This window comes from Melospiza melodia, unplaced genomic scaffold (assembly GCF_035770615.1).
Source record: "Melospiza melodia melodia isolate bMelMel2 unplaced genomic scaffold, bMelMel2.pri scaffold_18, whole genome shotgun sequence".
Taxonomy (NCBI): Eukaryota; Metazoa; Chordata; class Aves; order Passeriformes; family Passerellidae; genus Melospiza; species Melospiza melodia.
The window spans coordinates 18,636,379-18,662,522 of NW_026948525.1; the positions used below are offsets into that span (position 1 = coordinate 18,636,379).

At 50.9% G+C, this 26,144-nt stretch overlaps 1 long non-coding RNA gene across 1 annotated transcript; it reads right to left on the reverse strand.

Annotated features, from left to right (window-relative positions):
- On the reverse strand, positions 1-26,144 carry LOC134433324 (uncharacterized). Its single transcript, XR_010031548.1, has 3 exons — positions 26,061-26,144; positions 2,314-2,428; positions 1-130 (listed from the first exon to the last, which is right to left on the reverse strand). It is a non-coding gene; the product is annotated as an uncharacterized LOC134433324 (long non-coding RNA).

The window sequence follows — 26,144 nt, forward strand, 5'->3', positions numbered from 1 at the left end:
GCAGGGTTTGCCACTGACCCGTGGGGTAAAACACTTCCAGGTCTTCAGGATCAGCGTCATCCTCTGTCCCCAGCACCTTCCCACTGCCATCTTTTATGTCGCTCTCTTCTATTTTTGTAAGGGCAAACTCCTTTTGGAGAGAAGAGATTCAGCTCATTAGCAATTGCATCTGGGTAATTTAGTGCTGGCTGAGAATACAAAATTTTTTCCCTCGCCAGCAGATATTTTTTTTTTTGACATCTGAGATTCTTTCCACATGGTTAAATTTAGATTTAAAGTATATTAAAGGTTAAACATGCATAACTAGCATGACATTTATGCTGAACAAAGCAACGCAGCTTATTTCCTATTCCAGAGCAGGTTGCAGGTTTCAAACCAGCTCTCACAGAGCCTTACCTGTATTTCCTCCTGTCAGAGGCAGGAGCCCGGGCTATTATTAGGGTTGTATAACATTGTAAGACCCCATTTTCCCTTGCCTAAAAATATGTCAAACTTTTAACTTTTTCAGCTGAAATTTTCCACACGAGTGGAATGCCTCAAGGCTTGTTGGTTGGTTTGGGGTTTGGTGGGTTTTTTTCGGTTTTGTTGGGTTGTTTTTATTTTTTCTTTTTCTTAAATGCACTTATTTCAGGCTTGGAGAAGATTTCACCTAAAATAGTTCAACTGTTTCCAAAATAGGACACAAGAAAAAACACACTGAGCTGCCCACATGATACAAATGTGAGGATCCTCTTCTCCACCCTCTTCCAGTGTTCTCCAAGGCTTTTAAAACAATGAGGCAGGGATTAAATCACCACCTCCATGGCAAGTGCAGCACGAGGCTGGCAGAGGTGTGGGAGAGCAGCCAGCACGAGCGGCTCGATGTTACACCAAGGGAAGAACAGCAGGGAAAAAAATCCTTGCTGTGAGGGAAACCTTGGTGTTCAATGGAAAGCCTCCCTAGGGAGCTGGTGGGAGTCACAAAAAACTCTGGAGAGTGCACAGAAATGACCTGTACTCTCACACCAGGCACTGACTCTGGGTCTGGGCTGTTCTGGTTCCAGCAGGAACAGATGAACTGGTCCAGGCTCATCATCCCCACAGCTCAGTGCCTGCTGAAGGGAATATTTTCAGCTTCTGAGATCACCAATTCAGTCACCACTGAGGAATTTGAGTTAACCACTCTACAGGGAATGATTAGTCCTAATTGTTGGCAATTAAGATGGAGTTACAGCTCACTTCATGAAGTGTTTGGTTCTTAATCCTTAGGATGTTTTCACAGGGAAAAATGTAAGTAAATTCAGAGGTTAACTGGGAAATTCTGGGACACATTCTGCCTTCAGTTCTTCCACTCTTTGGGAAAAAATGCATGCACATTTTCTGTCAGAATTTGGATGCTCTGCATATAAATATCCATTTCCAGCCTAGAAGAGTCTTTCTGAGCAACAGAAATGTCAACCTGAGCAAAACACGCAGAGTAGCAACAACAGTGTGGATGTGGCACTTGGGGACGTGGGCTGGTGGTGGCCTTGGCAGCACTGGGTTAAAGGTTGTACTCAATGATCACAAAGGTCTCTCCCAACCTACACAATTGCACAATTCCATGATTGTGGTAACACACAAGGAAGGCTGACAAACCTATAGAATGTTTTTATTTCAGCTGTGGAAAGCGACTGCGATTTCAGAAATGCACGAGGAACCAGATCTTAACTCCTGCTTTTGCTGAGTGCATCAGGGGCTTGGAATTGTTTAAATTATAACAAATGGTTAAAGCTCAGGAACAATCACAGCCATAAAAGCCCAGGTTCTGCAGATGAAAATCAATGTTAACATTTTCTGAGCCAAGACTCAACAGGACTAAAAAAGAGTGAGTGGAGCAGTTATTACTTAGCTGATTTCCACAGCTCTGTGATTATCCAAGAGGGAGTTAGTGATACAGGCTATTGTAAATTTACCACCAGGCCTCCCAGTGCTGGATCTGTTCAAACACATAATGGAGACAGCTGATGTTTACCAGCTCTGCTCAGGAAAAGTGTGGGGTTTAAACGCTCAGTAAGGATAAAAGGATGTGACTTGGTTCATTTAAGTGCTGCTGTCACTGCCTGGCCACAGCTGCTTTGCAATACCCCATTTTCATTAGCATTTCTAGCAAAAATGGGCAGCACCACACAAGCGATTCTTCATTTACACAGAAATCAGCAGAACCCTTTCTGCTTTGTTTTCATAATTCAAGCAGGAGAAAGACATTTCCTAAAGAATAATGGGCATTTCCTTAAAGGCAAAAAGCATCTGTGTTTTATCAGTCTGAAGTCAAGTGGAGCAGCCAAAACTTACAGGCACTCTCTGTCCCAGGCTGGAGCAGGAGAGGAGCACAGAGCCCAGCAGCAGCAGCAGGCTGACCCTGGAGGTGCTGGAGAGGAGCCTGGCCCAAGGAGACATTGCCACCAGCCTGAAATGCAAAGTAAAACAAACCCAACTGTATTTTTTTTCCATTTTTTGCAGGTTTCAGGACTCTTTACACAACACTTTGCCACACAGCGTGGGATCAGGGGTGTGACACGGCAGGAGGCACAACACCTCGAGGTGTGAGCACAGGGACTCGTGGGGCTCACTGCTAATGGGGTTTGTGACAGGAAATGCCAAGAACTCATACTGACCCCACAGGGGATGATATCTCTCCTGGAAAACATGAGGAGACCTGCAAGACTTGTTTAAAATCTCTGTGTCAGTGCCATGGATGACAACTGGAGGGAAAAATAAAAAGCCGTGCAATCCCGTGAAGGCTTTTTATGCCTGTGCCTCATTTTAAGCACTGAAGTAGCTGCGTTAATTCAAATTAAACAAAACGACCAGCTGTCCAAGGAGCAGGGGTTCATCTAATCCATATGTAGGTTTTTCTTGAGGAAAACAACATTTTGCAGAGGTCAGCAAGGTTTACTCAGTGGTTCCTACAGCACAAGGCTTTCCCTGCTGCTCAGAGCAGAGGCTCAGCCCAGCCATGGGGCCAGGAGCTGGCTCTGACCATGCTCAGGTGTTCCAGGGAGCAGAGCCATGGCACAGACCCACTCTGATGGGGCACAGAGCCACCCTAATGGGGTACAGAGCCACCCTGATGGGGCACAGAGCCACCCTAATGGGGTACAGAGCCACCCTGATGGGGCACAGAGCCACCCTGATGGGGCACAGAGCCACCCTGATGGGTACAGAGCCACCCTGATGGGGCACAGAGCCATCCTGATGGGTACAGAGCCATCCTGATGGGGTACAGAGCCACCCTGATGGAGCACAGAACCACCCTGATGGGTACAGAGCCACCCTGATGGGGTACAGAGCCACCCTGATGGGTACAGAGTCACCCTGAAGGGGCACAGAGCCATCCTGATGGGTACAGAGCCACCCTGATGGGGTACAGAGTCACCCTGATGGGTACAGAGCCACCCTGAAGGGGCACAGAGCCACCCTGATGGGTACAGAGTCACCCTGATGGAGCACAGAGCCACCCTGATGGGGCACAGAGCCACCCTGATGGGTACAGAGCCACCCTGATGGGGCACAGAGCACATCACAGGGAAATGAAGGCTGCTGCTGCTGCTGTGGGTGCCAGTGCCCGGGCACAGAGCAGTTGTGCCCACCCTGCGTGTGAGCACACACACGTGAGCCCCCAGAGCCTCACACGAGGCTCGGGATCCACCTGCAGCCTTCAGCTCTCTGCTGGGCTAGGGAGTGCAGCAGCCTGCCAGCACACAGGCTGCACAAGTATTTCCTGTGATTGGCTCTAAATTTACACGCTGCTAAATTAAACTAAATGAGGTCTTTTGAAAGAAGATAGGACTGATTAGTTCTGTTCAAACACTCCTTCATTACCCATCCCTCCATCAAGTCTGCTCCTGCTCCTATCCAGGTTTTAAAGAAGTTCCTCCCCTACACACAGTCTGAAATATCTTGCTTTGCTGTCCATCAGGGTGGCACATCAGATAGCAGAGCTCTCCCTCACTGAAGCAATCACTTTGTGTCCCACAAAGCAGAAAACCTGCTCACAGCAGCACCCACCACCAGCTCCTGGCACCAAAGAGCCTCTGCCCCCAGAAGCCTTCAGGGACGAGGAGGGAAGCCTCCTCTCCTTCCACCCTTTCACTGGTACCTTGTCCCTACACTCCACTTTGTTATTTCTTCCTCTCCCTGCTTGGTTTTTGCCAGAAAAGGAAGAGGAAACCAGGAGAGGGACAGAGCAGAGGTAACAGTGCACCTGATGTGCTTCTGCAGCCTCCAAAAACTCCTGAGCCAGGGTCTTCCTGAGCAGCAGCCTCTTCCTTTGAGCCACCTCAACCACATAAACTGGATTTTTCTCATTAATTGGTTTTGGAACAGATCTGGATTTCTGACACCCACAGCATGCCTGAGCAATGAGCATCCCCCTGCTTAACTCACACAGTTCAGGAAAGCATCACCTCCCAGTTCCTACTTCAGTGTCTCCTCTTTCCTAAAGGGTCAAAGAACCACCTCAAGGGCCCACAAGCCCTTATTAAACCACAGCTGGAGTAAAAGAAAAGCTCCCTGTTTTCATAAGCCAACCTGTGGCCAGAGCCTCCAGCTCTCTCCTGGGACATGGCCAAGCAAATCCAGGCTACAACCAACACCCAGTCTCCTGAGCTGGCACACCCAGAGCACAATGCACAGCCTCAGACTCCCTCTGATCCCAGATCTTGATCCTTGTGCCCTTCTGGACAGTCCCACGGTCCTGACCTCAGTCCAGTGTGACCACAACACACAATTAATTCCCTCTCACCTCAGAACAAACTAAAGCTTTTTACACAGGAACAGGTTTCTTGGTTTGATTGAGGTTTTTTCAGTTATAAAACAAGCAGCAAAACCGGAATAATGAAAAATAGATGTATCCCTCAAACTTTATCTGCAAGCCTGGAAATAAAAAGAGAAAAAAAAAAAAAAAAAAAAAAAAAAAAAAAAAAAAAGAAAGAGAAATTCAACAAAGCAGTGGCTGAAAGCAAAGGCACACTCCCAATAAAAATAGAGCTCACGTGTACCGAGGAGGCCGCTAGCAAATGACAGCACAGCCTCTTCCAAGCCTCCAGCCTCCTGCCTGCCTGGCAGATGACATCTGCACAACAATTAGCACTTTGCTTCAGTCCCAGGTAGGCAGGAGGAGCCGACGTGCAACAGGGGCTCTGGAGCTCCTGGAGAGGAGCTCCTGCACAGGCTGACATCTCCTTACAGACAGACACACACAGAGAGCAGGAGAGGATTTCCACACAGAATGTTCTGTGGATACAATGAGAGCAGGAGAGGATTTCCACACAGAATGTTCTGTGGATACAGTGAATTTCCAGAAACAACTCTCACAGCCTGTGAAGCAGAAAGGGTGGTCGTGGTGACCCCACCTGCACACGGAATGTTTGCTTGGATTTGAGGGCATCTTTGGGGATCCAGCACGTACAGCAGCCAGGCAGCAGCAAAACTGGACTAGGAAGGTCACAAATTCCCCTTGTGCAGAGTGGAGGGGCTGGTTTTTTCTCAATAATCGTTTTTGTCAAACAAAATCAGGCACTATGGAAAGAGCAAAGGGTCAGACTCCGAGAAGTCTCCTCTGCTGGCAGTAACCCTCCTGTCAGAGATGGGGATGTTGCTGGCTGGGAGGTTCTGCTCCACAGCTCCAGAAATCCTGGTCTGCACCAACAGCAGCAGAAACAGCCCAGAGCTGTGCTCCCCATTAGCAGGGACATTCCAGTGAGGGCAGAGCTGTGCACAGGGGGCTGCACAGCCCCGGGAATGCAGCTCCCACAGCCACAGGTGACAGCCCCAAGGCAGCCAGTGAGAGGAGCACATGTCATTGATGCCTCCTGCTGCTGGCAGCACTGCCCTCACAGCCCAGCACAGAGCCCACACTGCCCGTCCTGTGCCAGTCCAACAAATCCTCCAGGAGCCTCATCTGAGCCCTGACATGCTGCTCCAGGAGAGCACACAGACACCCCAGAGCCCCTCAGCCCAAACATCAGCCTCTGGCTTTGCAGCCAGCTGGAAGCAGAATTCCAGAATCACTGAGCTTGGAAGAGACTGCCAGGACCATTGAGTCCAAGCTGTGCCTGATCCCCACCTCGTCCCCTGCCCAGAGCACTCAGTGCCACCTCCAGCCCTTCCTGGGCACCTCCAGGGATGGGAACTCCAAAACGCCTGGGCAGCCCCTCCCAATCCCTGAGCCCCCTTTCCATGGGGAAATTCCTGCTGTGCCCACACTGAGCCTGTAGGCAATTTCCTCTTGTCTTGTCCCTCATTCCCTGGGAGCAGAGCCTGACTCCAACCTGGCTCCTCCCTCCTGGAGAAGGTTCCCCTGAGCCTCCTTTTCTCCAGGCTGAGCCCCTTTCCCAGCTGCTCCTCACCGTTCCATACACTGCTGGGACTCTCCAGCCCCTTCCCAGCTCTGTTCCCTTCCCTGGACATGCTCCAGCCCCTCCAGGTTTTTCTTGCCATGAGAGCTCAGAACTGGTCACAAGACTGGAGGTCCCTCAGCAGTGCCAGCACAGGGGACAGGCACTGTCCTGCTCCTGCTGCCACCCCAGTGCTGATACAAAAACACCAATTATCTCCAAGAATATGCAATACCAATAAGCTAATCCTTGTTTTCACCTAGGGATGACCTGAGGGAGCAGGACTGGTATTACAGCCTTACAAACTGTCTGCAGGTTAACTCAGGGCAGGTTTCTGTCCAGCCAGCCTCACTGAGATGGCAAGGGGAGCACCAGCAGCACACTGTGCCATCCAGCACAAAGCACCAACAGAGCTCCCTCAGTGAGAGCAGGGCAGGGACGGGAACCCCCAGGCACCTCCAGCTGAAGCAGGGCACAGAGCCTGGCGGCACTCACAGCCTCTGAGGCTGAAGGAGAAGTTCCCTGGGCAACAGCAGCTCAGGGAATGAGCTCCAGCCAGCCGTGCACGGGGGCTGTGGGACTGGAGAGGCTCTCAGGACACAGAGTGCACTCACAGCGAGCTGAGATCCCCTTCACACACAATGTCCTTCCAATGGTGGCATCCAGGGCCGAGCCCCTGTGACAGGCTGAGTGATGTGCAGTGCCACAGACAAAGAGAAGGAAATGCAGCTGACCTGACCTGCAATTTCCCTCCTCTGAGCAAGAGGGTCCCCAGGTCTGTGAGGAGCACTCATGTTTGCTGGTGTGCTACAGACACCTGGGGAGCACCCTGTGGCCAGCTGTCCCTCCTGCTTGCCAACCGCACAGCTACACCAGCAGGAGAAAGAGGAGGCTTGGAGCTGAAATTCAGCCTATGCCTAGGACAAGAAACAGCTGGACAGCAAAGAGAGGATTATTGGGAGGCCACAGAGGATTACTGGGAGGCCACACTCTAATGCCCTTCCCCAGCCACTAGCTGGGTGTGCACAACCCTGTGCTTTCACACAGGACAACCTGCACACACCATCACCCGAGGCCAATGCCCAGGATGATCCCAGCAGCTCTGCTCCTCCAGGCATCCTGTCCTCAGGAAAGCACCCCTGTGCCTCCAGTGGGTGTCCCAGCCCCACTGCAGTGAGAGCCCCCAGCCCTGCCAGAGGGTCCCACCTGGGCACAAAGCCCCAGCCAGGCAGGGCAGCCCAGGGAGCCGCAGTTGTTTGCCAGCCCCCTCACACCTCCAGGATCCCAGTGGAGAGGGTGTAGCTGCCACACAGACCATTCCATTCATGTCGCCTATGAAATGGCTTAAAAAACCATTTATTCTTCTTGCCTGCTCCTCATCATTTACTCCTACTAGGACTCTGCTCTGGCATGTTAAAAACACTCCTACACAAAGGGAAAAGTTGTGGGAACACCTTCTTGCTGCCTACAGAGAACCCACACAGCAAGGAAGCCACACTTTGAGGCTGGTAGGAATAAACTGGGCTGGCTGGGCCCAGCCTGAGCAGGGGCAGCAGGTCCTGCTCCAAACTTGAACCAGCCCACAGGAGGGAATTGTAACACGGGCACAGGGTGGCAGGGGCAGGATAACCATGGCACAAACACATGTTTACAGAGCTTGGCATCTACTGAGCACTGATGCAACCTTTGCAACCGCTGCTAACAAATAATAACAATAAATATTAATAACCCCTCCAGGCTACTTGCGCAGCCATCAGCTCACATCAGCCCCTCGAGCAGCAGCTTGGCCATGGCACCACCCAACACAGCTCCGACAGCCCTGCCAGGTGCCAGGAGCAGGACAGGGATGTGTCCAGCAGCAGGAGACAGCCCAGCAGTGCCTGGGCACGGTGGGGGCAGCTCCTGGCACCAGCAGCTTCACCAGCACTGCCACAGCTCCCCCAAGAGCAAGGGAGGCGTTGTTGTGTGTTGGATAAAGCCAGAACCGCCCCTTCTACCCGGCCATAGCAACCCTGACCCTGCTGTTTATACAGCTCGCACAGTTTAACACTAAGCATCGTTTAGTCTATCATTTAAATTGACTTCATTCATTCATTCAGCAAGCTGCATTCACACAAAACGCTGCTCTCCAGAGGGCAGGAGCACAGCTTTGAGCTGGGGTGGTGTGAAGGCTGAGCAAGGCTGCCCTCACCCTCGTTAGCGGCCGTGGCACAGGGGCCACGCTCATTAGTGCTGCCGGCAGAAGGGGCCACGCTCCACCGGGGCTCAGCACGACCCCAATTCCATGAGCTGCCTCCCCCAGACCCTCCACGCCAGAGACAGACTGCTCAGTCCAGCACGAGGAATCTTCTCTGCCAGCATGGAGCGTGCAGAAGCAGAGCGTGCCTCGGAGATCAGAGGCTGAATTTATCATTTATTATTTATAAGCAGCGCATCTCTCTGAATTTCTGGCAGCTGCTCTCGCAGGGCTCTGCTCTGCCTGCACACCACATGACACTGACTCCTCAGAGCTCTGGGGTTGGCAGGGACCTCTGGGCCCACACCACAGCACTGGTGCTGATTTGCTCCAATTTAGGACTTCAGGACTTGCCTGGAGATGAGAGTGCACAGGGACCTTCAGGACAAACATCTTTCTGAAAGCTGTCACACTGCCTGACCTCCACCACATGAAACAGCTTTTCCCTTCCTCTTCACCTCCCCACCACCCCGAATCCCAGCCAAAACACCTCTCATCCTACCCATACCTATTCCCTTCTCCCACTCCTTGCTGCAATTTCCCATGCACAGCACAGACAATATAAGTGATGTTTTCTCCCCCCCTCAGATCTATCCTTTCCACCAGTTCCTATTTGCAAGGTGACACGTTGCCTCACACTATCCCAGGAGTCTCCCAGCATTCCGTGTGTTTTTATCCCCTCTGCTTTCCCAAGCTTGGAGAATCTAACAGGAAAGAAAGCACATGCTGCACTAACAAGGTCCCAGAGAATCCTGATGTCCCACTGCAGCTGGGCCCACGAATTGCCAAAGATTTAACTGGCTTGTTCCCAGCCTCTCTGGAAACAGCTTTTTGTATTTTCCAAGTTCCTGCTGTTCACCCATGGTTCTCATAGGGAATAACAACCTCCTTCCCCTGTCAGATGCCAGCTTCCCTATAAAGAAACTCAATTAAGAGGTTAAGAAACCACGAAAAAAAAATTCCTGCTCAGTGTTACAGAAATCCAGCGGCGATGGATCCAGCACACGACTCCCACAGCAGCAGCCACACCACACTGCCTGCCCAGCACAACCATCCCTGCCCCTGGCTGAATCTCAGTCAGGAGCCCCAGCTCAGCCTGCAGGTTTCCTTCCCACGGGGAGTGCCAAGCCAAGGAACCCCTGCCAGTCCCTGCAGAGCACTGGCACAGAGCTGCCCCAACAGTGGGCACGCAAAGGACTCCCCCAGCTGCCCTATTGATCTGCCAGGAGCCACGAGCTGTGAGCTTCATGAAAAATGCATTTTCTCACCTCTCCACAGAGCGTCAGTCGGTGGTGACAGCTCTGACTCCCTGTGACAAGCCAGGGGACAGGGAGCAGCAGGGAGCAGGATGGCACACGGGCAGCAAACGTGGGGCTCACCTGCTGCATGCCCTGGGTATGTGCACAGGAATAACATGGCATAGCAGCTTGTGGATTGAGCTCATGGAATGCCTGGCTGGATGTCCAGCCCTGGCTTGGCTTTCACATGCTTCCAGTTTTGTGGCAAGCTCCCACATGAAAAGGCACAGGCCACTGGGATCCACCTCATGGGTCAAACCCAGTCAGGAGCTGCCAGACTGGCAGCAAAACCTGGAATAAAGCCCTAACAAGCCAATCTCAAACCCACCCCTGAAGGGGAGGAAGGAGCTCTCTGGGGATGAACACAACCTGCTGCCACACAGGCTCCCTCAGGACCAGTCCTGGCTTTGTCCCCAGTCCCTGCATCAATCTGGACACATCAGTGCCCACGCTGGGGCTCAGCTGCTCCATTCCAACACTGACACCATGGTTACAAACACTGACGTCAGCAGCAGTAGCTCCCTGTGCTTGGATCAAAGGCTTGATGCAAGTTTGCTTTTTTTCCGTCTCTGCACTGGGCCTTTCTCAGTGGTTGCAGAGGATGCCTTTGTTAAGCAATTAAATAAGCCCTGGGACGGGAATGAGCATGAAGGGAGAGCTGAGAGATTGCCAGTCCCACCATCCAGAAGTTACTCTTGTGGTCATTGCCGTTCCTCTATCCAGGCATTTCCCACCAAGACTGAAAAGCAACTCTTGCTTCCCAACCATCAAAGCTTCCCCAGGACAAAGCCAAAGCAGAACAGCCAGCCACTGCAGGCAGCATTCCTTCAACAGGGTTTTTCCTAAGGAAATTGAAATTAAAACAAGCCCCAAGGCCTGCAAATGCAGAAGCAAATGCACAGACACAGAAAGCAGAAAGAGAACATAATTCCTTCCCTCTCATGTTGTTCATCTGCCACCCCTGCTTTGGGGAATGGTTTGTTGCCTTTTAGAGCTATTTTAGATGTTACTTGCAGCAATGTGTGGAGAAAACGGTTGAAATGTGATGGTGCAGCATTCTTTTTAATTAAACAATCCCTCAGGCACCACGGAATGGCTCCAGTCAAGCCCAGGACACTGCAGGTCTGCCTCCTCCAGCACAGCAGAAGGTCTCCCAGGCCCCTCTGGAGGTCTGCTATCAGATGGCCCAGATCTTCTGCAGGCTTTGTCCTTCCTGCTGCCATCCTGGCTTTTTGCCCTGTCAGCCTCTGCTAAGCAGAGCTTTGATCCTCCAAGCAACTCCTGGTTCAGGGACCTTCTTTCCTTCTGCTGCCCAAACACAAAGGACATGCAGCTGGAGCTCCCCGTCACCTCACCTTCAGATGGGAAGGCTTTGATGTGGTACAGAGTGCCTGGATCTGAGATTCCTCAGGTCTCTTCAAACAGCAGCAGAGTCACAGCTTGTGATCTGTGCAAAAGAGCATTTTCCTTGGGAATGGAAGTCACGCCAGCGTTCATCTCCACCTTGTCATGGCAGAACAAGCTGCATCAGTGCTTCAAAGAGCTCCTCAGCCTTAAATCTTTATAAAACGTTGACTAAGTGGAGAACCTGTCTCTGAACATCTCATGAATCCCAGCAGAGGTTATGAAACGACTTTCCTGTGACTGCCTGCACTGCCATGGGACCCTGCATGTGCCACTGGAACCGCAGCACCAAGGGCTCCCCTCACAAGGAACGCTCTGCTGCCCCAGGACATCTGCATTCACGGGTTGTGGAGAGAGAACTAAAGAGCCAGTAAAGCTCCCAGGTCCCTCCTGGGCTCCATGACCAGGCTCCCTGCTCCTCAGAGCCATGGGGTTCACTCAGCAGAACTTCAGCTCCATCCCCATTGCCCCTCAGCCACAGCACTCCTAAACCTGCTCTGAGGAAGAACAGAGACGTGTTCTGAGTGGGTTTCCTCCACAATTTTCTCTTCTAAGGGACAATTACTCTGTTTGTAACCTCAGTACCTTCCAGTGAAAGCACTGTTTCTCATCTGGAGCTCAGACCAACAGCAGGAGATCCAGACACTCAAAAGGAAAATCCTTTTGGTGAGACACCCTATAAAGAGCCATTTCATGGACTGGCATATCTCAGTATTGAGCAGCACTGCTCCACAGAGGGTTCTTCCTTTGACAGTCCTGGCTGTCACTGGACCTGCTGGCTCTGCAAACACCCAAGCAGCAGCCAAAGGACACAGGGACTTTCACTCCCATGTCTTGGTGTTTGCTGTGAGGTGATTGGCAAAGCCAAGAGCTCGAAATCTGCTGTCAGAGCGAGCAGCAGGCTGTTCCCTCACACACCCTCAGCTCTGATCCAAGAGGCACCTGCAGCACCTTCCTCTCTGCTGTGAGACACCAGAACATCCTGAGCAGCTGCCTGTGCATCCTGGTGGTGCCGTGGGAGGTGGGACATGGCACATCCAACACAGGTTTGCCACACCACGTCTGTACATGTCTGAGCTTCTCCCACGATAACTGCAGCTCTCAGCTGTCCCCTCCTGCACACAGGTTTTCTACCCAGCCATTCTGCAGAGCTCCTCTATCAGCTGCCATCTAAATGAAGCTGCTCTGTGAATCCAGGCTGTTTCAGTGACAGCCTCCACAGTGACTTCCAGTGACCACACACGTCACACGTCAAGACAAGTTTAGCACTGACCCCAATGAGGGAGTGAGAAATCTCCACGCACCCAGAGGCAGGCAGGGGCAGTTCCTCATATGTCAAAGGGAACAGCAGTGGGAACAGGCCACATGTTTTCTGAGGCAAGGACCCTGACAAATGGCACATTTATTGTGCTATTCAGGAAGAAACAATAACTACAGTGGCCTCCAGTCTCCAGCTCTTTTAAGTCTGTACTTAAAGAAAGAGTAAAAAAAGACCAAAGCAAACAAGGCTTCCACAAAACCCTCTGAACAGGCTTTTAGCTGCTGGACAAAAGCGTGGCAGCAGGAACTGCTCTGTATTGTCCCATCTCGTTCCTGTTTCGTAGCAGCCTCGGCACTGCAGGCAAAGCACAGCAGCAGCAAAGCCCTGCTTGGGTGCTGGAGCTGCCCTGACTCCAGCTCCTGCCTTGCCACTGTGCTCCAGGTGTGCTCCAGGTGTTTCCAGGTGTGCTCCAGGTGTGCTCCAGGTGTGCTCCAGGTGTTTCCAGGTGTGCTCCAGGTGTGCCTGGCTGCCCTGGCATGTGCTGCCTGCTGGGCTTGTTCATCCAAGGGCAAGGAGCAGGGAGCCAGTCCGGGCACCCATGATGCCATGAGGATTTTTTACCATTCTTTTATGTACCTTTTATGTATTCTCAGTGCCCCTAATATGCACACTTGTAATTCCTTATGTCTGATCACTTACCATAAGCCTGGCATTCTGTTAGGTCAGAAAACCAAATATCCAAAAGGCCTCTCAGCTGGAGGCCAGAAAGCCCTAAGCTATCTTGAGAAACCAAGATCCCCTCTAAAATACATCCTGTAAACTAAAATTAGGCCCATCTAGTGAGAAATACTTTGAAATAGGAAGATATCAGGCTATTCCTTCAAGCCTCTCATTTAGGCATCTTTGTTAAATATGCTAATTTGCAAGGTCTATAAATTGTATACCATGTGTGTGCATTTCACCACATTCCACCTTGGTGAAGTGGTGCACCATAAAGATCTTTATTAAATACCAAGATAAAAACCCTTTATCCCCTAACTGTGTCTGGCTCCTCATTTTAAGACCAAGGAAAAGGCATCACCTGGTGAGTTCTGTGTGCCAAGGGCACAGAATAGCAGCACCCAGGGCTCCATGCACAGCTCCAGGATGATCTCCTGGGAACACATTCCCAGCACACATAACTCTCTGTCTAATCAGGCACTTAGCCCTGTTTTGGAGGAGATTTACAGAGAGGTTTTTTTTCCTCTTGGAAGCAATAATAGATGGACAGCAGGAAAGGGAAGAAATTAATGAACAAGTAATCATTCCCAAAGTTGCAAATAGGAGCAATTCCTCACTCTGAGACAACTCTGGAAAACAAGATTAAAATGCTTAGGGGACATATTCTGAAAACTGCAGGTAATAGAACAGATAAAATGTATTTACGCTATCTCACAGGGGACATGTACTTTTTATTCTGCTGAGGAATGTAATATTCTGCTGCTCATTGCAGAGCTAAAAGGGTGTCCTAAAAAAGGAACTTAACAAAGTGTTTTTAGTGGCAACTGGGTCTGATTCCAGAACACAGGTTCTCCTCTGCCCCGCCATGGGAGCCACAACCAGCACCTGCAGACACACCCAGCACACAAACACCATTAATAATCCATGCCAGCAGCACCGTTACCAAGCAGCAGAAAGGAGGCTGGGATGGCAGGGGGGTCACAGCAACGCTCTCTGCACTGATGTTTCCTAAGAGGAGGAGGCAGGGCTGCCTTCCTCCACTTCCCAGCGCCTGCAGAGCCGCGGCTGCCAGCGAACAGACTGTGCCTCAAGCAGCCGCCAGCAGAAACAATTTGTCATGTGTCAGATCAAATAAACTCTTATGAGGCCACTGTGCTCCCTGAAGCAGACGGCTGCCAAACTCCAGAGGAGAAATCCAAGGAAGCGAGCCGGCCGTGTCAGCCCCGAGTGCTTGAGGAGCCCAGCACGCTCCTTGCTGTGAGACTGCAGATCCCGTGCAGCACCCCACACCAGGCAGACACCAGCAGCTCCCATCAGGAACAAGGGTTTGGTGTTTAAATTAGCACTCCACATAGTCCAGAAACTCCACATTCCTCATCCAGTGGCACGGCACATCGCTCATCCCAGGGAGGCCTGAGGAAGGCTGGTATCTGCCAGGTGTCTGGAATGGGCTGCAATGGATTATCACTTGTCTGAGCAAGTGCTTCTCCCCTCCCAGCCAGCACATGCTCTCCTGCTACAATAATTCCCTCAAAACTGCATTACAGATTACTACTTTTTCATTTTAAATAGACTTATTTTTGTTCACTCCCAAGCACCACTGTAGTTTCCCGTGCATTGGGCTTGTGCCCTTGTGCTGAGGCCCCTTGCAGGTCCTGTTTGCTGCATAGTCCTGCAAGAGCCACTAAAGCACAGGGCCCAAGCATGTCCTTGTCTGTGATCCTGCTGGGCAGAACAAAGCCCTGAAGTTGCTGTGGGCACTTCTGCAAGAATAAATCATGCCAGCAGTACTGTGAGGATCTCAAATCACTCACCTGCTCGTGCAAAGACCAGGCTCAAGCACTCCCTGGTCTGCACAGAGGGCACATCCCTCAGCCCAGGGCTCAGCCACTGGCTCCAGATGATCCAGTGTGCTCCATCTGGGAGCAGCCACCTGAGCCCTGCCACAGCCAGGAAAGCCTCTCCTTCTATAGATGATGGATAATGGCCCCATAAAAGTGAGTCTGCAAGAGGCCTGAAGTTCCTAGCTGGAAGGAGATTAGTTTATGGCACAGTGAGAGCAGCCACAGGCAGAAAGGCAGGAGATGCAAAGGAAGGACAGCAGAAGCTGGACGTGTTGCTTCAAGTCACCAGAAAGCAACATCCTGCCCCAAACCCCAGCAACAGAGCCTTGACACTGCCTATCAACAAAGTGAGCAAATGGGAAATCTGGCAGCCTAAAGCAAGGAACAAGGGAAGAACAAGGATTCAGGCATGGAGCATTCCCCCAGCATTAGCAGGGCCAGTACAAACCTCAGCTGAGAGGCGTTTTTCCAGTTTATTTAAACAGCATCCGGTGCCTGATGACGAGTTCTATTTATACCCCTTCTATCTGTACCCAGACTCCTCTCCAGCCACAGGGACTGGCAGGAGCACAGGACCCCATCCATTGCTCCAGGAGCCTCTCACCCAGCTCAGAACACAACCCTCAGCCGGCCCAGGCACCAGGAGAGCTGCAAAGGACTCACGGTGCTGCTTCCAGCAAGGAGCAAACAACACAGGCTGTGCCTGGAACACGGCAAGCGTTACACTGAGATCCCAGGGAGGAGGAGGAGGTTACGGCCTCCAGTCTGTCATTTCCAGCCATGCTTTTCAGGCAGGTACAGCTGCACAGACATCAGGAGTCAGGTTCCCACAGATTCCCAGCCTTTGCACGCTCCAGTTTCCAGCCAGCAGCTCTCTGGACTGTGACCCAGCCCAGCTCAGTGGTGGAAAGCAGTGCCAGCTCCAGGCACAGCCCTTGTCCCCAGCCTTTGAAGGCAGGTTAAGCAGGCAAAGCCTTAGACATCAACCCAGGACATGGCTTGAACTCACATCTCTGAATGGAGACTCTGCCTCTGAAAAATTAATGCTTTGTTCAGCTCTCTGCCTTTGGGAGATTTCTGCGAGAATCAAAGGGCTGGAGTGCAGTGGGAGTCACACTCACATCGGGTTCCTCAGCAAACTCTGGTTCTGTTCCTGAACAATGGTAATTTCTCCAGACACCTGGAGAAACCAAATCTGCCTCAGCCAGCCCATCTCACCCTGCTCCTCAAATCTGAACAAAGGAGCCCATTAACAGCACCCGTGACAAATTTCTTTACCCAAGAACACGTGTCCAAGTGCCACGCTGTGAGCACTCAGATGGCTCCCAGAAACCTCCTGCTGATGTGGAACACTGCCCGAGCTTCCCCACATACACTCTGTACTTGATTACCCCATGCTTGCTGGGAGAAGAGGAACAAAATGCACTCCAGAGCCACTTACTGACTCCTGATTTGAGTACAACCATGGCAGCAACACCATTTTTCCCTCCCTCTCCAGGGCTGGCACATGCCATGTCCAGTTCCCAGAGACAGGAACCTCACACCCAGCCCTTCTGTTCTGTCACCCTCAGGAGTGCCCATCTGGAGGAGCCATCACACACTAGGTACCAACACAGTATTCAAAACTACATGCAGAACTTGCAGAAGCACTTCGATCACCCACGGCTCCTGCTAGAAATTTTCCACAGTGTAAGAGTTTATTTTGTGGGCAGGAAGAGAGCAAGAAAATTAATTAAGGCAGAGTAAGAAGAAAAAACTCCTCCTGAAGTGAGTTAAATACACTAAAGCAGCAGTTGTGAGCAGGCCAAGTCCATTTTAAGAGCTACACATTTTCACTTCCACAGTCTTGAAAAGGAAAATGAAGATATTTCATTCTGTATGCATATTGTCCACCATTTGTTATTGTCTGTCTATTGATGCTCAGTTGAAAAACAAAATTCAATTAAACCCCACAGTACTGCATTGCCTGCCTTTGAAATATGCCTGCATTAGTGGATCATTACAGTAAATGAAATACAGCTTCATATCGGATTTTTCAAATAACGTCCTAAAACTGTTACAAATTAAATAATACTCCTGCAGAGAGAAATTAAGAGACAGTGTTTTTAGCAAGGGCAAAGAGATGTTTACAGATGAAGTCTGGAATAAGACGTGGAGGCAATGAGGCAGAGTTGCCACAGGGCCCTTCCAGACCTTGTTGGGAGGGTTCTGTGTACCAGAAACTAGAAAGGAAAGAGTGTGCCAGGGGCAGGCACACAGAAAGGGCAGTGTCCCAACCCCCCAAGAATGTCTGCATGACCAGAACAGGGTTTTGGGGTGTGCTCAGCCCAGAGAGGTGTTTCTGCATGGGGGAGAACTCACTGCAGCCACACACCCTCCACGTCCTCCCCAAACCCGGCCAAAGCAGCAACAGCCATGGGAGGTGAAGCCTTGTAACCACTCAAAGCATTGAAAGCCTGGACACTCAGTGGGCAAGGAAAGTGATCCAGGAAGGTGCTGTTGTGGCAGGATGACAAATACCTACACAGGGAGGAGAAAAGCAACAGGAGCTTTGTTATCTCGGGGTAAGTAAAAGCACAAGTGGGTCAGTGAGTCAGCATTGGGCACAGCAGCAATGCCTGATGTGGAACACAGCAAAGCAGGTGAATATTGTATGAGCCTTACAGCTCTGGCTTCAAGAGATCTTCTCCTTAATAGCACCTGAGCTGATGCCAAGTGTTCTTTGACAATTTATTTACTCCAAGAAATCATTTTCCCTAAATAAGAGGAGCCCGTTACTGCATCCTTCTTCACGTGAGCCTGGAAAAGGCTGCGCCCTGCAGCTCCTGTGGCCTCATCTCCATGGTGATGCACCAACAAACACACACACACTGACTCCAGCAAGAAGGCAAACCTCCCCAAAGGAAAGGCTGAACCTCCCAAAAAAGAAAGGCTGAACCTGCCCAAGGGAGAGGCTGAATCTGCCTAAGGGAGAGGCTGAACCTGCCCAAAGGAAAGGCTGAACCTGCCCAAAGGAAAGGCTGAACCTGCCCAAGGGAGAGGCTGAACCTCCCCAAAGGAAAGGCTGAACCTGCCCAAAGGAAAGGCTGAACCTGCCCAAGGGAGAGGCTGAACCTGCCCAAAGGAAAGGCTGAACCTGCCCAAAGGAAAGGCTGAACCTGCCCAAAGGAAAGGCTGAACCTGCCCAAAGGAAAGGCTGAACCTGCCCAAGGGAAAGGCTGAACCTGCCCAAGGGAAAGGCTGAACAGCCCCCAGGGAAAGGCTGCAGGTGGCAGAGCTCTCAGCAGCACCAGGCCTGGCACAAGGTGTGCTGCAGGTGTTGGCAGGCAGGGCTTCCCTGAGAAGCAGAGCAGGTCAGCCTATCAACAGGCTGGAAATAAAACCTAGCAAGGGCACCTCTGGATCCATTTTATAGGAAAACAGCACATTTCCAGCTGCTGTCCATGCCAGGGAGCAGCAACTGAGAGACAAGTTCCTGTAGCTCTCATCAGCCTGTGAATCAATTATTTATAGGAAGAAGGTTCAGCATATAATCATTGAAAGCTGTCAACTTCCAGTCCACACAGAGCTTCCTCTGTGGAAAGGCTGCTGGTCTGTGAGCCAGGGACTCCTCACCCCTCATGTCACAGGATTAAATGAGCAGCTGTGACACGAGGGGATCCATTACACTACAGCCACAATGAGCACTGGCACCTCAAGGCACTAACAGCACTCAGCAACATCGGGCAAAAACCACAGGAACACAGCAAATGCAGCCCAGCATCATTCCTAAAGGAAAAATAGTGGTGAAAGGGCATTGGGAGTGATGTAACAGGGCTGACACATGGAGCAGCTGGGGAAGGAGACTCTGACAAGGCTCTGTGGGGCCAGCCTGTCGAAGGCAAGGCAAGCACAGCACTCAAGCACCAGCCCAGTGCTCTCCTAGCCCCACAGCAAAGCCTCTGTAGGGATCAACAACTCTCAGCCACTCACCTGCACACCCCCAATGATCTCCATCAGGAGACTCTGGCTTTGTGCTTCCCAGGCTGTGGCAAAGCCACCCCTAATGGTTAAGAGCAGCACAAGCAGCTTGCAGAGAGGATGGAGATTGCTGAGGCTCTGCAGCTCCCGAGGGTGGGAGCAATCCTCGAGTGCCACAATCATCAGGCTGTGGGAGCACGCCAGGAGCAGGGCAGACAGAGGCTGAACACGAGCAGGCTTCACACTCCCAGGTACTGCAGGAAACGTGCTCATCCTCAGCTCACCAGCACTCTTTGAGCACAGCCAGAATGAGGTCTGAACATTACAAACACACCAGAGTGCTGCTCCCAGTCTGCTGGAGGAAATAGAGGGAGGGGAATGTCTGATGGGGAGGAGAGGGCGCAGCACAGGAGGGGAATGTCTGATGGGGAGGAGAGGGCGCAGCACAGGCACCTCTGGAAGAGCCCTGCCTCTGCAGTTCAAGGTTAAACACCTCCTTTGCACTCATCTCTGAATCTGCCTCTCTTTAAAGCTGCACCAGGTAATTAGAATCATTATAACTATTATTAGGCCATAATATTATTATAGCATTTTTGCTACACTTGACATCTGTTGGCTGATAGATTTAACTGGTACATAAGAAATAACTGTGCAGAGATTTCTTGAAAATGAGCACCAACACGGAAGACATTAAAGCATTCTGCATTCAAAAAGTTAATTTTATGGAAGGACACTTGAAATAAAAATTCTAAAATTAGGTTAAACCTTTAAAACCTGCCGTTAAAGGAATTATTTGGGCTTTAAGTAGGCAACCATTTAAAAAATCCTGACTTTTATTTAGATGCTGGAAGACATATATGTGGCTTGGTATCTCCTTCAGATCAACATATGCATCTTTTTCCCATCTACTCCAGAGATTTCTAAATCATCCTTCCATCTTCCTTTCCCTCTCTCTGCAGCAGGCACTTGAATTATTTGGGCAGTCTGACTGCACAGGGAACCAGTATAATCAGGGCTTTTACAACCTGCTGTCTGCAAATCCTATAGAATTATCAGCAAACACACATCCAGAATAAAATACAGCTTCCTGCACCCCATGAAGCCCAAAGGGCTTTGCAAACTAGACTTGGGATGCAATTTATCCACCACTGAGATTCAGCTGTAATCCAGAGTGGAACACAACCTTTCCATCCATATTTAACTACAGCACACAGCCCCCTGGAGAAAAGTGAGGAAGAATCCAACAGAAGCCATAGGAAGGTTTTAGGGAGACTGAATTTTCTGCCCTGGAACTGAAATTAGGTCAGGGCATCCACCAAGTTGGACACAATGATGCTTGTAGGTGCCTTCCATCTCAGAATATTCCATGATTCCATGACTCTACCATCAGCCACAGACCAATAGAAAGAGGGCACAGCATCTCCATCCTGTTGATGGTGTCCCTGAAGCACAGCTGGATTGAACAGCTGGGTACCACAAGTTACCAGCCTGGAGAGGAGGAAGACATGAACACCCTGTGTTGTCCTTAAATTCAGTGGGGCCCAAATTTCGCCCCACAGTTACACCCATGTGCAAAGAAAGATGGAATAGCACTTCAGAAAAGGACCAATTCTTGAACCTCAGGCAGCTGAGCCCAGCAGCTCAGTACTCACAGAACTCAGGGAGGGTAGAGCTAGGCAGAGATGCTTGCTCCAGTGAAATCTATTTCAGCTCTTCCTTAAGCAGTTGGCACTGAGGTGACAGCAGAGGCCTGGTGCAGTGAGGTGTTTTGCAACCACACCCACCATGACACACTGTTTAGGAATAAAAATGAGTGTCATTAATTTCTCCAGAGCAGGTAGTTTTATCTTTTCCAGAGAAGAGCAACCACACAAGGAACTTGGAATTGCTTGAGGAGAAAAATGCATTTTTGCTACCTTAGCCACATACAGACAAGCCCAGCTCTCACTGAGGAGAGGCTTATAGAGAGAAAAGGGGAGCAGGAGATGCTGGACACAACTTCCCCCATGCACAGCCCACTGCTGAGGCAGCTCTGAACGGGAAGCAGGGCTGAGGATTGTCCCAGAGCTGTGACAGCCCCAGCAAGCATCAGCAAGAAGCCCCAGGTGAACAAAGTTCATGAAAGCTCTAAAAAATCACCTCAGCCTTCCGAAGGAGAGCACAACACAGTCCTCCCCTACAGAGACCTGCCCATCACACCTCTGACCAGCACAAAGCAGGATTTTCACTCTATCCATCTGATGCTTTCAATAGCCAGAGGAGCTGGGTCTGGGCAAGCTCACCTTCATGAGGCCCAGTGCTCATTAATAAGAAAAAAAAAGACCAACCAAAGCAACTCAACCCCACACACTTGAGGGGTAGCCATCAGCAATTCCCTGTCACCACAAGAGAAATCCTTGTGTATGAGCCCTGGGAGCTCAGCCCAGGTCTGCTTCTGTTCAACCTTTCCATTAATAGTTTGAACAAAGAAGAGAAAGCACTTTTATAAAACCTGAAAGGATGCTGTGGTGGTTTGACCAGGAAGAAGTGGGAATTCTGGGATGTTGTGGTCAAACCAATGGGTGCTTGGATTTTGATATTGGCACCTGGGATAACCAGTGGGTTTTAGGACACACCTCCGAGAACACCCAGGGGTTAAAAGCAGAGCTTCGGGTTCGAGGGACGCAGGTCGGAGCTCTCCCCTGTCCAGCCGCTGCTGCTGGGCGGGGGAGGGGAAGCCATGCGGTAGGCCTGGGCCTGGACAGAGATGGGAGTGAGAAGGCCTTGGAGGATGGAAGGGTGGAGAGCAACAAGAGACATCGGGCAGCCATTCCCCCCCCCCCCCCCTTTTGGAGACAGACAGAGAGAGAGAGAGAGTGCAGCCTGTGTTACCTTGAAACTCAGTAAATATGTCCTGGCAGCAGGCAGCCCAGCTGAGGAGATGGGGGGGGGGGGTGTAGCCAGGAGTCCAGCCGCCTGGAGGAGGTTTTTAACCCTTTTTTTGGACAATGAAGGCCTTACAGAACATTAACCCTTCCTAGACGAGTGATAAGAGAGGAGGAGGATGAAGGTAATGAACGAGTGATGGAGGTCTGGACCAGAGAGAGAGAGAGAGTGAGAGATGTTGAAAGAATGGAGAAGATGGAGTGGCATTTAATGCTGGACTCTTTTGTGTAGTCATGGACAGAGCTATGTTTCCGTGAGATACAGAGACTGAGTCCAGGGGGAGAAATGTCCCAGAGCCAAAGAAGAGTCAGTGTGTGGACCCCTCGGCCCCAGGGGGTATATAAAATATGGGGGGGACGGATGTCCCAGAGGATGAGAAGGTGAGATACTGTGCTTTTCTGGAACTGGACATAGCATCCTTAAAAAGACAACCCTGGAAGCAGCCCTGATCCCTGTTCGGTGGTGAGAGCACCGGAACAAGGACGGAAAAGGCCACCACGACACATGGAAGGACTCCCTCTCCTCTTGAGGAGTTGAAAGTTTGACCAATCTAAAGGGTGGTGCCAGACGGAGTGTGAATAATTTTGGGAGTGTGGATAATTTTGGGAGATGAATTGTACGGGGATCTGGAGGAGGAGGGGGAAGTGTTTCTGTGTAGTTTTCATTCTCCTTGTGATTTTTTTTTTTTTTTCCTTTGTGTATGTGTAGTTTAGTGTTTGTGTGTAGTTTAGTAATTGTTTGTATGTAGCTTAGTTAATAAACTTTTCTGTATGTTGAAGTTGGAGCCTGCTTTGTTTATTCCTGGTCACATCTCGCAGCAGACACCGGGGAGAAGGTGTCCTCATGGGGGCTCTGGCTTTGCCAGGCCCAAACCATAACAGATGCCCAGGAGTTAAGAGCTGGAGGCACTCTGGAGGTCATGATCAGAATTGATAAACTGAAGAAAAGTTCCCAAAACACCAACAAATCAATAGAAAGAAAAGCTAAGAAAACAATGCAAAGAAGTGTACTTGGAAACAGCACAAACAGAGATCAAGCACACAAACAGAGTCCAGGGGAAAGTTCTCCAGACAGAGGGAACCTAGGGAAAACTGGGGACCAGACTAAATGTGCCAGCACTGTGACATCACAGCTCCAAAGAGCTGAACTCCCCTCTGTGATCCAGAAACATAAAATACCCAGTTCTGGGCTCTGTGCTGGTATCAGCTCTGAGGTACACACGAACCAGAGGGTCTGGGCAGCCAGCAGAGCAGTCAGCAGTATAAAACATGCTGCCCTACACCAGCTGTGGAGGGGTTTCTCCATCCCTGCTCCCTCCAGGGCCAGTCCCAGCTCTCAGATTTTAACAGGGTTTACTCACAAGGAAAACCAGCCACAGGACTCCCCACTCTATGAAGGCAAGACACAAACTGGCTGCTCACTTTGCTGCAAGGACAAGTTAGATGGGCTGTCAGGCTCTGAGAGTGGGATTCCATCAAGGCCCAGAGGGAACTGGGCCCTGTCCAGATCTGCACTACCATCCACCGCTGCCCAGCCTGGAGCCAAGCATCTCTCACCTGGCTCAGGACAGGGGCACGGACAAGGAGGCTGTTCCAGCCCTGTATTTCCTTTCAGCATCCTCCATCTGGCTACTCCTACAGCAGTGACAAAGCCAAATGAACAGCCTTCTCTTCCCCAAAATACAACAGAGCTCCTCATCCTGCTGAGGGGCACCCACACAACACAGAGCCAGCACTGCTGTGGCCGTTTCCATTCACGCCTTCCTTATCCCTCACTAACAGAGCTCATCAAGCTTCATTTGCCACCTGCTGCTGCAGCAGAGAAGCCAGCAGGGAATGGGATGCTGCCCTGGGGGAGGGCATGGTTTCCTAGCTTCCCTCCTCCCTTCCACCCCACTGACCTCTGCAATGCCTGAAGCCCACAGGGGCCATCACCCAGCCCTGCCCACCCCAGACACCTTAATTTGAGGGGACAGTTGTTAAAAGCCATTGCCACAAGGTGTTACAAAGCAGGTGACACCAGAACACAGCTGCACCAAACCCAACCAGCAGCTTGGGAGAAACCCAGCGAGGGGGCAAAAGCTACAAATCTCATGCAAAAGCAGGGCTTAGCTCTCAGGAACGTTTCACATTTCCCAAAGACTCAGAGGGATTTGGGGTTTTGCTGAGCTGCCTCGTGAACCACAGCCAGAATGGATCTCACGGTGAGCAGGCGCCGTCTCCCTTGCAGGGCTGCTTCCCGGAGATCCCCAGCCTTGTGTCACTTCCCACTGCAGGTGCTAAGAATATCTGCGTGCTCATAAAAAATAGCAACCAGCTATTGAGAACTTATCAACAAAGTGCTCAACAAATCTTAATTAAAGCTGATTCACCTCCCTCACGAGCCCGAGTGGAGCGTTATTTCTCAGAGGAGAACGCTGGGTGTAAGAGCTGAGGTGGGTTACAAAAGCCACGGAGGGAGTCAGTAGCACAGAGGATTAACACATGGAAAGGCTGACTATTATCCCTAAATTTATCCAAATTATCCACTGCCTCACAAATTCTCAAGGTATGGCTGCTGTGCATTCAACCCCATCTGCTCAACCCAAGCAGAAGCAGACACAGGTGTGGGGGTGCTGGAGTTTGCCAGGTGTTTTATTGCTCAGGCTAAAGGAATTCTCCACTGTAAAAATGAATAAGGTGGTGGCAGTAGCACCAGCCCTGCTCTTGTGCTGCTTCAGGACACAGGGACAACACTGTGGGTTCAAAGGCTGTTCTGACAGTTCACCAGGAATTGTTTCCAGCTGATTTCTTACCAAGAATCATATTTGTATCCTTTCAAATTTAGTAAATACATGGTCACACAGACTGCAGCCTCCAGGAACTCGCAACACTGCTCTCCCACCTCTGGTAGCTGGACTCCTACACTGAAGTTTCTGGGACAGCATTTTGGATACTTCCACCACAGAAATACCCTAGAGGCTGCTGAAAAACTGAAAAAGTGGATCAGGCTGGGTCATTTTAAGGCAGGATTGGGGGAAAGAAAAGACAGAAACTTAGAAGTGCATCCCTTAACAGTGCTACTCCCAGAGAACAAATTAATTCAAATGATCACAGGGTGCAGGAGCACTGCGGCAGCAGGTTGGGTAAATGACAGGGCATGTCACCATCTTCTAACATCCTCTGGACACTTATCTGCACTTAAAAGGCTCCTGCCAGGCTGTGCACGGACCAGCCTCTTCCACAGACAGCTCCACCACAGAAATGCCTCTGCTGATCACCCTCCTTTGGCAGGCACACTGAGCAGCACCAGCGCAGGCAGCTCTGCCTCTGCGCTGCACTCAGACAGGGTTAGTTCTAGCAAAGAAACACTGCAGAATAAATAACTTAAGAAATTGTGTCTATAGAGCTTGGTGTAAACCCAGACCCTCCTGAAGGTGGGCAGCATCAGAGCTCTGTCAAAGCTCACTCCTAATGCAAGTGTTAGTCAACCACTGAACTTAAACATTTTAAGGCAACATTGCAAACAGTGTTTATATACAAAGTCCCATTTGCTCAGCGTTGTCCTTCCTGGCCTTGTGGAATGCATCGTTTCACCAGTTCCCCTGCCAGAAAACCATATGCGGGCTTGTACCAAAACAATTAAACCAGTTTTAAAATTCATACCTCGTGTTACAGAGCGCACACCCTGAAGAAACATTTATTTTAATATCCCAGAGCTACTTCAATTTTTCCAGCACGTTTTTATTCCACAGCAGCCTGGGCACACAGTAGGCCAGAGGTCACGCAGCCTCGTGCTCCAGGCAGGATCCAAACTGTGCCCGTTGGGGGAAACTCACGTGTAAGATTTTTGTTTAAAAGCCCTGAGTGTAAGGGACCCCTGCCCTGCTCCGACTGTGTGCCTAAGTGCCCCTCACAGGGCACGCGTTTGCTGCAGCACTCCAGCCGCACAGGCTGCCCGTCCTGCCGGGGCTGCCGAGCCTCCGGGGCCGCACACGCAACGTCCCCAACGGCCCGGCCACAGCCAATGAGGGGAACCGGGCCGGCGGGCAGCCTCCACCCGGCAAGGCCTTACCGCCGGGTCCGCTCGTGTGAGGGCAAAGCAGGGAGGCAGCAGTGGGTACCCCCGGACCGGGACCAGGGCTCCGTCCCGGATCGC